Here is a 14,115-nt window from a genome sequence, read left to right on the forward strand (position 1 = left end):
GGCCCCCCAATGGGGAAACGCCCCTTTGCATACAATATTCCTGGCACAGGCATAATGTAGCGCAATGGGTTAAAAAGTGGTGCAATGCATGCATTGCACCACTTTGTAAATATGGCATGGCGTTTTTGGCCTTCTAACGCCACATTAGCATTTAAAAAAAATGATGCTAGGGGCTCTTAAATATGCTTCAAAAAGTCCTAATAATCTAATTGTACTTAGCATAATATTTACACTTCACTAGGAAAGGTTCAACAAGGAGTGTTAGGGGAGCCTGGTTGGGGTGTGTTCTGTCAATCACAGAGAGTGAAGAAAGTGTGAGGGGAAGTCCAGGTGCATGCATTTGAGATGCTATTGTATGTTGTAGCCAAATAAAACTGTGCTAATGCAGGGATCTTCTTTCTTGTTCTTTGCCTTTAAACTAAACTTTAGGAAAGGGGTCGGTACCCTCTATGAGCCGCTTTCGCACAGCTATTTCCACATTAGTTAATGATCAGGACAGACCCCCTGACACTGAGTCCCAAGGACCCACCTTTAGTTTAGGAGTTAAATTGGCACCTGAAGTAGTGCTCGGTGATCAACCGTGTCGAAGGTTGCAGAGAGGTCAGGTAGGATGAAGATGCAGGGACCATTCTTGTGGATGAGCAGGAGAACATCATCCCATAGATAGAGGCTTCTGCTTGCAGGAGGGGCTATCTGCTTTCCTCTGGCATGGTTCTGTGGTGTGATTCTGCTATGGTCTCCCCCTTGACAGTCCTATGCAGCAAGATTCTTGGGATTCAGAACATTCAGAGCTGGGCCTATCATTTCTGTGATGGTAGCAGGGTGAGGTGCATAGGGTGGAGAGTTAAAGGTTTCAGTTCCTCCTGAAGCTGCCTCTACAGGTGAAGAACATGAGCAGAGGAGGCCTCTCTTTGGAATGTCTCCTCAGTGATCGTAGCAGCTCTGTAGGGATTTCTAAAGGTGTTCCACAGAAGACCAGAACACAATGGGACGTTAGTGCATTGTTTCTGTGAAACATGTAATGCCTGCTCTGTTTTTTAATTCAAATGTCCTTGAAAATAGTGACCAAGTATGTATGTGAACGGTATATCCATGCTGTAAGCCTAGCCACGAGGCAGTGGACCCTGCAGAGGCTTGAGGACAAGCATAAAGTAAATGATTAATAGGAGAGGTAGCTGGTTTGTGGATGGTTAATGCACTGTGATGAAGTGCTCTTTAAAGAGGTGAGTCTTCAACTCTTCCCTAAATTGGACAGCGATGAGGCTGTCCTGATGGATATGCAGATGCTGTTCCAGATCCGAGTGCATAGATGGAAAAAGCCTGTTACCATGTTTATTTCTTTCTTTACACTTAGTCTGCAGCCTGATAGTATCCTGGATGCAGGCGTGCCAAGAACTACCTGAGATGGCAAGGTTGTATGGAAGGTCAGCAGGGCTGCTGGTTGTGATGGCTTTGTGAATGATGGAGCTGGCTTTGAAGATGCTGCGGGACGGCAAGGGGAGCCAATGGAGTTCCGTAAGGATGTGAGTGATGTGAACGTATTTCCTCAAGCCCTGGATGAGACGTGCTGAGATGTGTGTGATGCCCCCAGGGAGTGCCAGAGTGGAGCCCGGGAGGTCATTACTACAACCATCCAGAAGCACGAGTAGGAAGGCTTAAGCAGCAGTTCTGAAGTCACTTTCTGGAAGAAACAATTTGACTTTCTTTCAGATAGAGAGAGCTGGCACCAACCCGTCTTCCATTCCATAGGTCACTGTTTCTGGAAGTGGGGGTTGGGGTTCATCACAAAATATCCATTTTTTCAACAAGTGAAACGTATTCAAGGCGGGAGAGGGTGACTAATGAAAATCCTTTCATGGCCCGGTCTTGCTCATCAATATTTCAGGCATACATGCACCCAACAAGCATTCTTGTTTATTCTTTAGGTTTGTAGAGTGTTGTACATTGCCTCAGTTACTTCAGAGTACCAATAATACCATAGTTTGTACTGTCGCAGAGGAAGTTAGAGTATCATGTGTCAGCGGTAAACCTGACCACCCCTAGTCGATTTCCTTTGACCTTAATGCAGGCACAGGTGTACCAACTTACCATTCAGAGCAGGGAATCTCCACTGACCTTACCCAGAGTGGGTCAGCATTCGGAAGGTAACAGTAGTACAGCAATATCCATCAGAGAGACATGGGGCAGATTTACAAGGCCCTAGCTCCTCCTTAAGCCACACTAGCGTCATTTCTTTTACGCTAATGTGGCTCAACAAGGCATTATATATGCAAGGGGGGCATTCTGGCGTTAGGAGGCCCGCAAACATGGCGCAGTGAAATCTACAAGATGGGCCCAAGCACCCCTTCTGCAGCGGGGGGTTGTAGATGCAGGTCAGTTAACACGACTCATAACTCAAAGTGCAAACAGTACGAACAGTAAATCAATGTCCAGCCAAATACCTGCTTTTGTGAGAAATTTTTTTATTTTATTTCTCACTGTACACATGCAAAAACTGTGACATCCAAATGCAACGACACAGTCTCCCTTGCAGTCAGAGCTTGAGTAGTTGTCAGGCAAATCTCTGTCCCTCCCGTCTTCATTTAATGTGTTCAGGGTTATTCCGCATTCACTGGTGGCTGCATCAGGGAATGCAAACCTATTAGGCCATACTCAAGAGTTCTCCCTTTTGAATTTTTAGACGTGTAGGGCCTGATTTAGTTCTTGGCAGACAGGTTATTCGGTCACAGATGTGACGCTTATTCCATCCGCTGAATTACAACTTCCATAGAATATAATGGAATCGTAATACGGAAGACAAAGTGTCGATCATGTTTGTGATGGAGTAACCCGTCCGCCAAGGTCTAAATCAGGCCCTGCTGCAGTGACTTTTTCCAGGGCCCAACTGCTCAGTTCACATCGTACCCACTTTCGCCGCACAGAAGAGTTCAGCAATGCAGCGCCCCGGACCAGGCAGTCACGTCTTGGCACTCCTGGAAATGATACTTCACCCGCGGCCCCCCTGACATGTGGGGTCACAGCAGCACAGCAGTACGAACGTACCAAGACTGCACATTCTCAATACATGGCTCACTCTACGGCAGCCATCTCCTGCCATAAAGGGATCACCGAAACAATCCTGGGCAAGGGCAACGTCAATCAATCAATCAATCAATCATTAAATTTATAAAGCGCGCTATGTACCCGTAAGGGTTTCGAGGCGCTAGGGGGGGGGTGGTGCTGCTATCGTTCGAAGAGCCATGTCTTGAGGAGTCTCCTGAAGGTGAGGAGGTCCTGGGTCTGGCGTAGTGAGGTCGGGAGTGCGTTCCAGGTCTTGGCGGCGAGGTAGGAGAAGGATCTGCCGCCAGAGGTCTTTCGCTGGATTCGGGGGACGATGACGAGGGCAAGGTTGGCAGAGCGTAGTTGACGTGAGGGAACGTAGAAGTTGAGTTTGGTGTTCAGGTAGGTAGGTCCGGTGTTGTGTAGAGCCTTGTGTGCGTGGGTGAGGAGTTTAAAGGTGATCCTCTGGTCCACGGGGAGCCAGTGGAGGTCCTTCAGGTGAGGGGAGATGTGGCATCGGCGGGGTATGTCGAAGATCAGGCGGGCGGATGCGTTCTGGATGCGTTGGAGTCGTTTGATGTCTTTTGTTGGGATGCCTGTGTAGAGTGCGTTGCCGTATTCGAGTCTGCTACTGACGAGGGCTTGGGTCACCATCTTTCTGGTTCCTGTTGGAATCCACTTGAAGATCCTGCGGAGCATGCGGAGGGTGTTAAAACAGGAAGAGGAGACAGCGTTGACCTGTTTGGACATGGTGAGAGCAGAGTCGATGATGAAGCCAAGGTTTTGTGCCTGGCTGGCTGGGGTGGGTGGGGGGCCCAGGGCGGTGGGCCACCAAGAGTCGTTCCAGGCCGAGGGGGTGCGACCAAGGATGAGGACTTCCGTCTTGTCGGAGTTAAGTTTCAGGTGGCTGTTGCTCATCCATTCGGTGATGGATTTCAGTCCCTCGTGGAGGTTGGCTTTGGCGGTGAGAGGATCTTTGGTCAGGGAGAGGATGAGCTGGGTGTCGTCGGCGTAGGAGAGGATGCTGAGGTTGTGCTGGCGGGCCAGTTGTGCGAGGGGGGCCATGTAGACGTTGAACAGCGTTGGGCTTTGTGAGGAGCCTTGGGGGACGCCGCAGATGAGGTTGGTGGCTTCGGAGAGGAAGGGTGAGAGTCGGACTCTCTGGGTTCTGCCGGAGAGAAAAGAGGAGATCCAGTTGAGGGCTTTGTCTTGTATTCCGGCTTCGTGGAGACGAGTTAGTAGGGTGCGGTGGCAGACCGTGTCGAAGGCAGCGGAGAGGTCTAGGAGGATGAGGGCTGAGGTTTCGCCGTTGTCCATTTGTTGTCTGATGTCGTCTGTGGCGGCGAGGAGTGTGGCGGCGTCCCGCAGAGTGCACAACTTAGTCCTCATACCTCGCATAGGGAGTCCTCACGGTTGGGCTCCCCACTGGACCTTGCTCCCTCCAACACTCTCCGCTTCCTCACAGGGCTCACTCATCTTGGCAAGCAGGTAGGCGTGGGTGCCCCAGCCTCTGGGGAAGATGGTCTTGGTTTCCCTGGGCGATGAACCTTCACCCAGCAGGGAGAGTAGCAGCCCCAGGCCCCCAGTCTAGGACACAGGCAAAAGTCTTGCAGAGCCTCACCTCCTCACAAAGCCTGACTTGCTGCTTGACAAATGACACATTTTTGGGGAGTCAACCTCCCCTTCTTATAGTCCTTTTCTAGACACCAAATATAATTTAGGGTATGGGTCTGTGAAGCTTTCTGTTGAGGTTCTGCTTCTTTTAAAGTGAGAACTTCTCCTTTTCATCTTACTTTATGAAAGGAGGTCTGTCATAGCAGGTACAACTCCAAAGCTGATTGTCCACAATATAATGCATGGGAGTGACCAACGTTTACACCTGGATGTCAGCCACAGTGATCTGTGCATCAAAGGGTTACTCCCAGATCCCCAGCCCTACTCTTCATAATCCTCTTATCAGCCCCATCTCCCTTCCTGAGATGTGTGCAGGCCCCTTCCTTGTGGTCTGTCACTGAATTAAAGAGCAGCCTTTTCAGATGCAAAGGAAGTCTATTTCTTCCCTCCATTTTATCCCACCCAGCTCACAGGAATGCAGAAATCCATCTGGGGGGTCCCTCTCATCCTCTCATCCCCATGTCGTTACCAGGCAGGCCTGGGCTTCCCAAAACGGAACCTAGGCTCCTCTCTACAATGTACCATTGCAGGCACATTTACTTAAGTGTGTATTCATAGCACACATTCTGTTCAGCACTAACACCTCTATGCATTGTACCCTTACGTGTACCATTGAGCACAGACACTCACTCTGCATGCATTGTTCAGCACTGAAGCTTTTCTGTCTTTAATCGGGTTGTGTTATTTCACAACACATGCACTGCTAGCAAACACACTATGGCCCTCATTATGACTTTGGCGGTCTTTTTGCAAGACTGCCAAAGCCATGGGCGCCAGAAGACCACCAGTGCTGGTGGTCTTCCACCCACCATATTAGGAGTACTGCTGGATTTCCGCCACATTTTGGGTGGAAATCCAGCAGTAGTCGTGCTGGCAGGTGGAGGTGCAGGGGTGGTTCCACCACCGGCCCCACCCCACAAGAAGGACTCCCCCCTCCATATTATGAGCAGTAATACGGCATGGCGGTGTCCTGATGGCGGGGGGCTGCCGGAGGTGGAAGGGCCTGTTCCCTGCCAGGCTACCTCCTCCCCGGACCAGGTAAGTTGAGGTGTTGTGTTTGCATGTGTGAGTGTTGTCTGCGTGTGTGCATGTATAAGTGTATGCGTGGTTGAATGCGTGTATGTAGAAGTGAGTGCGTGCATGAATGTAAGTGTGTATGCGTGTGTGTGTGCATGTATGAAAGTTGTAGTGAATGTGAGTATGAGTGTTGTAGTGAATGTGAGTTTGAGAGTTGGAGTGAATGCGTGTATGGATGCATATGAGTGAATGTGTGTATGTCAGTGTTGGTGAATGAGTGTATGCGGGGTGCGTGTGGGTGTCTGTGTGCATGTGTTTGTATGCATAGAAGGGGGTGGGGGGCGGTGTACCTGGGAGGGGTGGGTGGACAGGGGTTCGGGGGTATTGTGCTTATTGGGCGGGGAGTCATCAGCTGGTGACAGGGAAGAAATTCCCTGTCACCTGAAGGCTTTCTGCCATGGTTTTCGTGGTGGTGCTACTGCCGCGGAAACCCTGGTGGAAAGGCGGTTCCTAATACCGCCTGCAGTCTTCTGTGGACTGCTGGGTCAGAGATGCTCACCTCCGGCCCAGTGGGTCCAACCGCCCTGGTGGTTTGAGCGGAGATGTGGTGGGTTGGCAGAGGCCAACCCGCCACACTCATAATGTGGCGTCTTCACTGCCAGCCTGTTGGCAGTGATACCGCCACTGTGGCCCTGGCGGTCAGTAGACCACCAAAGACATAATGAGGGCCTATGTGCCTGCTGCATATATTGTACTTTACACACACAAACAATCAGCACATGCAGTCTCTGCACATGCACTGCATAGCAATAGATCTCTTAAATAATGTATTCCTCAATGGCATACGTACACCTCACACATGTACCAACCACACATGTACTGCACAGTACTGTTCTATCCCTGCCCTGGACCCTTTCCAGGCACACATACAACTAGCTCAGAGTAGGTACTCCTGCGCTATGGAGCACTTCACATCTACCTGATGCATACCAAGGATGAGTTAGGAACACAACGGCGGAACTTATAAAAAAGTGAGTGAGCCTCCAGGCCTCACTCCGGTGACACAGGGTAAAACGGCCCTGTTCATTACTACTGATCAGTACACGGTATCCTGCCACTACCACGTTTGTGCTGCCTAACTACTGGTGAAGGCGGTAGTTTTCCACTACTCTGAGGTTAGTGCTTTAGTTGCTCCTCCTTGTCCACCAAGACTGCAGTCCATAAGACAGAGCTATGTTACAGTGCACATGCATGATCCATGTTTGCTTCTGAAACAAAACAGGCTTAGGGGTCCAGGGAACAGTACAGTTGGCCACTCATGGCAGGGGTACACATCTCTCGGGATGCAGAGGACTTTTCATTCCCAACAGCGTCCATGGGAGCACAGAGTAACTAACAATGCACTAGTCCAGAGGTGACATCAACAAAGGACTTGTCAGCTCTGCCCAGTGGTTGGTTTGGAGCAATGAGAGTATTTGTCCAGAGGCAGAAGGTAGGAGTGCTGAGTTATAAGTGCTGAAGGAGTTCAGAGGTAGAAGAGCTGGGGAATGATACCCTGGACCATGGCATTAATTTGGAGGTAGGTGGTGGGGAAAGAGCTCTAAAATAAAAACTACTCCCATGTCCTCCACATTCTGTGATCTGGATGCAGTTATTCCTAATTCAGCTGGTAGGTCGAAGGGCGATGGATTGCATTATTTTACTTTGCGAGGAGTGCACACTTCCTATGGGGATCTTCCTGGATTTTAAATGTGGTGGCTAGCAGGAAATACCCTGGAGTATCACACCAATGCTGTACACAGAAATATAAAGTATTTCTGCCACCAACCAGGCCCTGAATTATACATTAGGAGCCATGTCTCATTTTGCAGCATGGTGCACCATTAATGCGGCGTGTCTGTGCAGACTGGGAGTGGGATGATGGAGTCGTATTTTGAAACCACACCATTGTTTTTCCCTGGAGGTGAACCAGACACATTTTGAAAAATACAAGATATACTGCTTCAAAATGCTCAAAAAGCTTTAAGATAAAAATGCCCTTCCAAAACATAGAGTTCAGTAATACCTAGTATGTACATAGCGCATTTTTTATAACTCCTTTAAAAGCACACACTTCCCAGCTCAGCTGATAGCACCCTTACAGCACCTCTCAAAAATAATAAATCTCTGGCATCAGGAAGCTTCAAGTGATTCTGCCGAGTAAAGCCAGTACCGGCTTCCAAGCGCACTTTGCATTTTCAGATTGAGCAGTTGCACACAGTTACATTTCTTTCAGGCAAGCAGGCACCCTGGCAAGAAGGCTTGTGTAGCTGCCTGCCCCTCCCTCAGTTTAGCAGGAGTTTCCCTGCCTTACACTTAAAGTGAAGAATTTCACCTGCCATAATTAATTGTCCCGGAATGGTTGTATTTGCACAAAAAGTGGGTAAACTGTTTTTCCTAAAATAAACAAATATGAGCACGCCAAGCCCCTCAGATCCCGCCCACTTCAACTACTGGTTTCCATGGGCGTCATTAAGGGGTTGTCAGGGGGTGCAGCTGCGACCCCTGGCTTGCCCTTTGTGACCCCTGGCTCTGCCTTTGCGACTCTTGGCTTCAGAGTTGGAAAATTCAGTGCCAGGAACACAGAAGAAGCTCGTCCTTATGGACATCAGTTGGGACTCCACTTTCTTTGTTTTCTGTCAATTTTTTATCTCACTTAAAGTGCATAATTATATATTATTCACTATTAGTGTAATAAAAACGTGAATATGCCCTTACATGGCAGCTGAGGTAAGTAAAAATGCTTTTAAATGTATGCTGTGTGTGTGCTTGTGGGGGAGAGTGTGCTTATGTGAGAAAGTGTGTGTGTTAGTGTGAATTTGTGTGTAGGGTGTAAGTATGTGTCTGCGAGTGAAAGTAGAGGTCAAAGGGCGCATGATGTCACTTCGCTACCCCTGGCATTTTGCCTAATCGCTGGTTTCTATACTTTTTACGTCAAGCCTAGACAGATCTTGCGCTGTTGCTTAGCGACCTGTTGTTTTGTAGTTTGTGGGCTCAGTGTGACCCCTGCTTTGCATTTGTCAGTGTCATTGTCCATAAAATGTCCTTGCTTGTAAGTGGTTAAAGTTGTCTCTTTGTCCCACCTTTTTGGCAGCTGTTAACTCCCAAGGAGCAGCTGCAGGACCTGTCCTCTTCCGCTTGGCCCATTTTATTTTCCATCTGAGGAACTTTTTTTTTAATTGGGACGAGCTCTTCCCGTCAGTGGTCGTGTTTTGTTTTCATCCTCTATGCGGTGCTTGCTTCACGGTCGCCGCTCTTTACCTGGCAGCCTTGTGGCAGTATGGGAGGTGTTCTTACTGTCGGTTGAATTAGTAACATACTTTTAAACAAACAGTACCTTGCTCCTTGCGGAAAGGAGCTATTTGTTTATTTTTGAGGTTCGTACATAGCACTTGCTTCATTTATTTTCCGTGTGATTTCATTTCAAGTTGCAGCATTATGACAGTTTTGGGAGGAGTTTTCACTTGTCACTTTCACTTAGATAAAGGCCCATATTTATACTTTTTGACGCTAAACTGCGCTAACGCAGTTTAGCGTCAAAAAATTTTGCGCCGTCTAACGCCATTCTGAAGCGCCATGCGGGCGCCGTATTTATGGAATGGCGTTAGCCGGCGCTAGCAGACCAGCGCTGCCTGGTGTGCGTGGAAAAAAACCACGTAGACCAGGCAGCGCCGGCGTAGGGGGAAAATGGCGTTAGGGCGTCTTAAAATGGGGCAAGTCAGGTTGAGGCAAAAAAATCGCCTCAACCCGATTTGCGCCATTATTTTCGACGCCCAGACGCCATTTAAATGACTCCTGTCTTAGTAAAGACAGGAGTCATGCCCCCTTGCCCAATGGCCATGCCCAGGGGACTTATGTCCCCTGGGCATGGTCATTGGGCATAGTGGCATGTAGAGGGGCACAAATAAGGCCCCCCTATGCCACCAAAAAAAATTTAAAAATATAAAAAATTATACTTACCTGAACTTACCTGAATGTCCCTGGGGTGGGTCCCTCCATCCTTGGGTGTCCTCCTGGGGTGGGCAGGGGTGGCAGGGGGGGTCCCTGGGGGCAGGGGAGGGCACCTGTGGGCTTATTTTGAGCCCACAGGCCCCTTAGCGCCTACCCTGACCCAGGCGTTAAATAGTGGCGTAAATGCGGGGTTTTTTGACCCGCCAACTCCCGGGCGTGATTTTTGCCCGGGAGTATAAATACGACGCATTTGCGTCGCCGTCATTTTTTTAGACGGGAACGCCTTCCTTGCATCTCATTAACGCAAGGAAGGCGTTCACGCAAAAAAATGACGCTATTTGCCCATACTTTGGCGCTAGACGCGTCTAACGCCAAAGTATAAATATGGCGTTCGTTTTGCGCCGAATTTGCGTCGAAAAAAACGACGCTAATTCGGCGCAAACGGAGTATAAATACGGGCCAAAGTACTTTTTCAGCACTTTAACTTACTAACCAGGTGTGAAAGGAGCACTACTTAATTTTTGTGCATAGCCCAAACTTTTTTTACGTGTGATTTCAAATTTTTGTTGTGTTTTGTTTCCATCCTCAACATGGCATTCGCTTCAGGATCACCGCGCTTTATTTGGCAGCATTACAGCAGTATATGGTGGTGTTCTTACTGTTGGTTGAATTAGTAACATACTTTAAAACGAGCACCAGTACTATGCCATTTTCGCTTAGAGAAACTGATTTTTCAGCACTTGAAATTACTAAGTAGCTGTGAAAAGGAGCCCTATTTAATTATTGTGCATAGCAACAGCTTTATTTTTTTTTCCATGTAATTTTAAATCTTTGTTATTTTTTTCATTTATCTTTTAGCATTGTGGCTTTTTTGGAAGGTGCTTTCATGTTCGCAAAAGGAATTAACATATTACAACAATAATAGTCACATACTGCAGCATGGTGTTTTGAGTGGAACCGCTTGAGTTCTTTTCGGTGTGATTACATTCCATCTTTGACCAACATTTCATCAAAGCGCCTCATTAAGCGCCTTGTTTTCGCTTCTATGTGCATACGGCCACGTCTGCGTTTCTGGCGCTTTCAGGGGCTTCGGGCTCAGCCGCTCCAGCCTCTCCCATCTAGCGCTGCAAACCTGCATTATTTTTATAGCACTTTTTGTGGGAATACGAGTCTTTTTGCTCTGTGTTTTCCCGTGACGTTTGCTGTCCCCAGCATTTTGCTCCATTTCAAAATTGCTGTTTTATAAAAGACAGACCCTACGAACTATTTAACCCTCTCCCGCCAGACTACTTGTTGCTAATTTATTGTTGTTCAGGGTAAACAAATGTTTTGCGGCAGATGGCTGTAAAGTTCAAATGTGTTGTTTCTCGTGCCTTTGGGCTCTTTACAATGAAAACCAATTCCACTGCACTCACATCGGTTTCGAAAGCCCATGTCAACCCTCAGGGAAGAGAAAAAGAGCCTAGATGCAAAGATCTGTGCCCTCCTCACACTTGCAAATGTGTGTTTTGTTGCTGTGCCAACATGGCATGAAGTGCCCTGAATCGCCGGCTCTAAAACCTCACAGAGAGACTGGAACGGAGTTTGCAACCTCCCCAACTATTTGATGTGCATTTCAAGCTACATTTGCTGTAATTGCGGTGTCTCCGGCGCTTAAACAAAAAAACTGTCTTAAACTAAATAGCAACCGGTCCAATGTATACATAGCCGCAAACATCAGCGTTTGGTATTTGTAAACTTGCGCTTTACTCTGCTTTCATTGCTAAAAGGGAACTTAAAGTGAGAGAACCCATATTGGAAAGTTCCTTTCTCACTTTTTATCTCAACAAAACTATGATTTATGTTTCTGAGCACAAAAGCTTATAACGTGCATCTCTGCAACGTTGTGTCTTTCTTTTCAAGATACCCTCGGCCCTCCTGCTTTTCTGCGGTGATATTATTACCCTCCTGAGGGCCTGCTGGGCCGTGCTGCTGTGGTGCAACTAGCAGGCTTCACTGCCGTTCCTTGCTGCTCACGTGCACGTGTAGCCCCTCTGGCACCACTCCTTATCCACAAGTCGTGCCTGTGTTTACCAGCGTCCATCCGCTGGGAATGCTTTCTAGGTTTTCTTTGGAATTGTTACCCAGCCACCAACTCTGACGTGGAAGGGGAAAGTGGTATTCTACTAGAATTAGCACGGCGGGTTTAAATTAGGATGCGAAATTGCAACATTTTTTTTTTTTTGCTGCAGATACAGGAAAAAGGTAAATGGACGTGCTTTAGTTACATGCACGGCCCCTCCCCTGGAATTATGCGGCAGGAAACGACCAATTTATGCGGCAGGGCTGACCAATTTATGTGGCAATATAAGTCCAATTATGCATTTACAACGCCATTGCTCTGACTCTCGTAAATGCGTGACCTATTGCATAATTTGCATTGCAAATGCTTATTCTTTTTGATACTTCGGCGCAGCAGTGGCACTGGGTGAAAACCTCTCGACTGTGAGGATAGGAGTGCGCGAGAACCTCAAATTCGTGGGCTCACGGCGCCCTCATGTGTTCAGAGCGAAGCACTGCAGTTAAGAAATCACTTTCCACAGACTGGGAATAAACAGTTGTGTACAGATGAACGTGTCTGACCGTCGCACATGCGCAGTGACGGGCCCCACCCCTCCCAGCCACTGAGCGCTGCTAAAACTTGAGAGTTTCTGCTGCTCTTGAGACTGTAGTAATCTACCATGTGTAGTGGCTGGAATGTGGGGTTTGCTGGTGTGTGTGCTTTATAGTTAAAATGTGGAAAACTTTGAAGCCTTCGGATTGCGAGATCACACTAGCGTTGTCGCGTTTCCCAGGGAAAAATACCGGCCATCTGTTTCATTTTTGTGGCACTTTTATTTGGCGCGAACTCAAGACCCGAAGGTCCTGGAGCGCTTTACATGAGCATCTGCCACAGGACACATGCATTGTATTTTGTGGGTACGGGGAGGGTAAGGGATTTTCTCAGAACAACAGGTTGTGAATCTGTTCACGTTTTAAGATTTTACAAGGGCACAGGCATGATTCTGAAGCCGAATTAAAAAATAAATCATTTGTAATTAGCTTTTTAACATCACCTTTCTGTCTTTGCTTTGAATGTCCCCCAGGGCTCATTAGAGAAGCTGCAGAACACATGTGGGGAAAAATGCCAACTTTTGGAGAGTTTCCTAATTGTATTACTGAAAGGGACATTAAAATACTGGTCATGCATATCAGACCAGGTGGCAACCCTAGGTCAGACTCACAGTCAGCAGTACTTCAAGCAAAATACGAAATTTCCTAGCTATCGTGAAGGAAAGTTTCAATTCTATTAAGGACACGGAGGCGAGGATTATGCAGATCTTTCTTCACTTTTTATTAATTAGCAAGTTCAAAGTTAAACACAAAATGAACAGAAAAACTACAAGTTCCATGAAGCCGCCGCCATGGTAACCAGCATCCAATGAGGACCCTTCAATCACGTCCATATAAATATTCCGAGGTGCGTCAACCGTCCTCGACTTCACTGCGGAAGGAATCCTGGTAGAATCAATTTGGTTGTAGCCCCGGAACCTACAAAAGATGATGATATTAGGACTATACTGATAAAAAAACGTCACAATGTGTAGTTAAGAAAAGAATGGAAACAATACACTTTCTGAAACTGTAATGCAAAGTACAAGCATAATAGTTATCAATTCCCCTTAATGAAACTAAACATAAGAGCAAATATAAGAGAAATTATTGCAAAGATATATACCACCTCAGTAAGAAGACCAGATCGGGTGGGAACAGACTCGTGAGTAGTATGTGGGTGGGATAATCCTCGCCTCCGTGTCCTTAATAGAATTGAAACTTTCCTTCACGATAGCTAGGAAATTTCGTATTCTATATCAGGACCGGAGGCGAGGATTATGCAGGTTCAAAGCTTACTCACCACCAGAGAGGCTGCCTCATGAATTGGTTTAAAGTAAAAACGTTTAAAAGTAGATTCAGAAGACCAATCAGCCGCATGCATAATGTCTTCTAATCTACCACCCACCTGTACAGCCTTTGAAGCCATGGCTCCACGAGCCGAATGGGCGCCAAACACCTGAATATTAATACCTGCCTCAGACAGAATCCATCTGACCCATCTGGCAATGGAAGGAGAAGAAACCGCCTTAAATGGGTTCTTTAAGGAAATCAATAATTGATTTTCGCCTGCAGGCCTAAGACCCATGGTCACTTCTTCATACACTTTAAGACATCTAACGACACATAGTTTTGGTGAATCAGGGAAAGCTGGATAGGATACTGACCTGGTAAGATTTTTCGTTCTCCGAGAGATAGTAAAAGTGACTCCCTCTGGAGTAAAGATTCGAGATGAAACATCCAGAGCTCTGATATCTGACACCA

Source organism: Pleurodeles waltl, chromosome 7, assembly GCF_031143425.1.
Source record: "Pleurodeles waltl isolate 20211129_DDA chromosome 7, aPleWal1.hap1.20221129, whole genome shotgun sequence".
NCBI classification, from domain to species: domain Eukaryota; kingdom Metazoa; phylum Chordata; class Amphibia; order Caudata; family Salamandridae; genus Pleurodeles; species Pleurodeles waltl.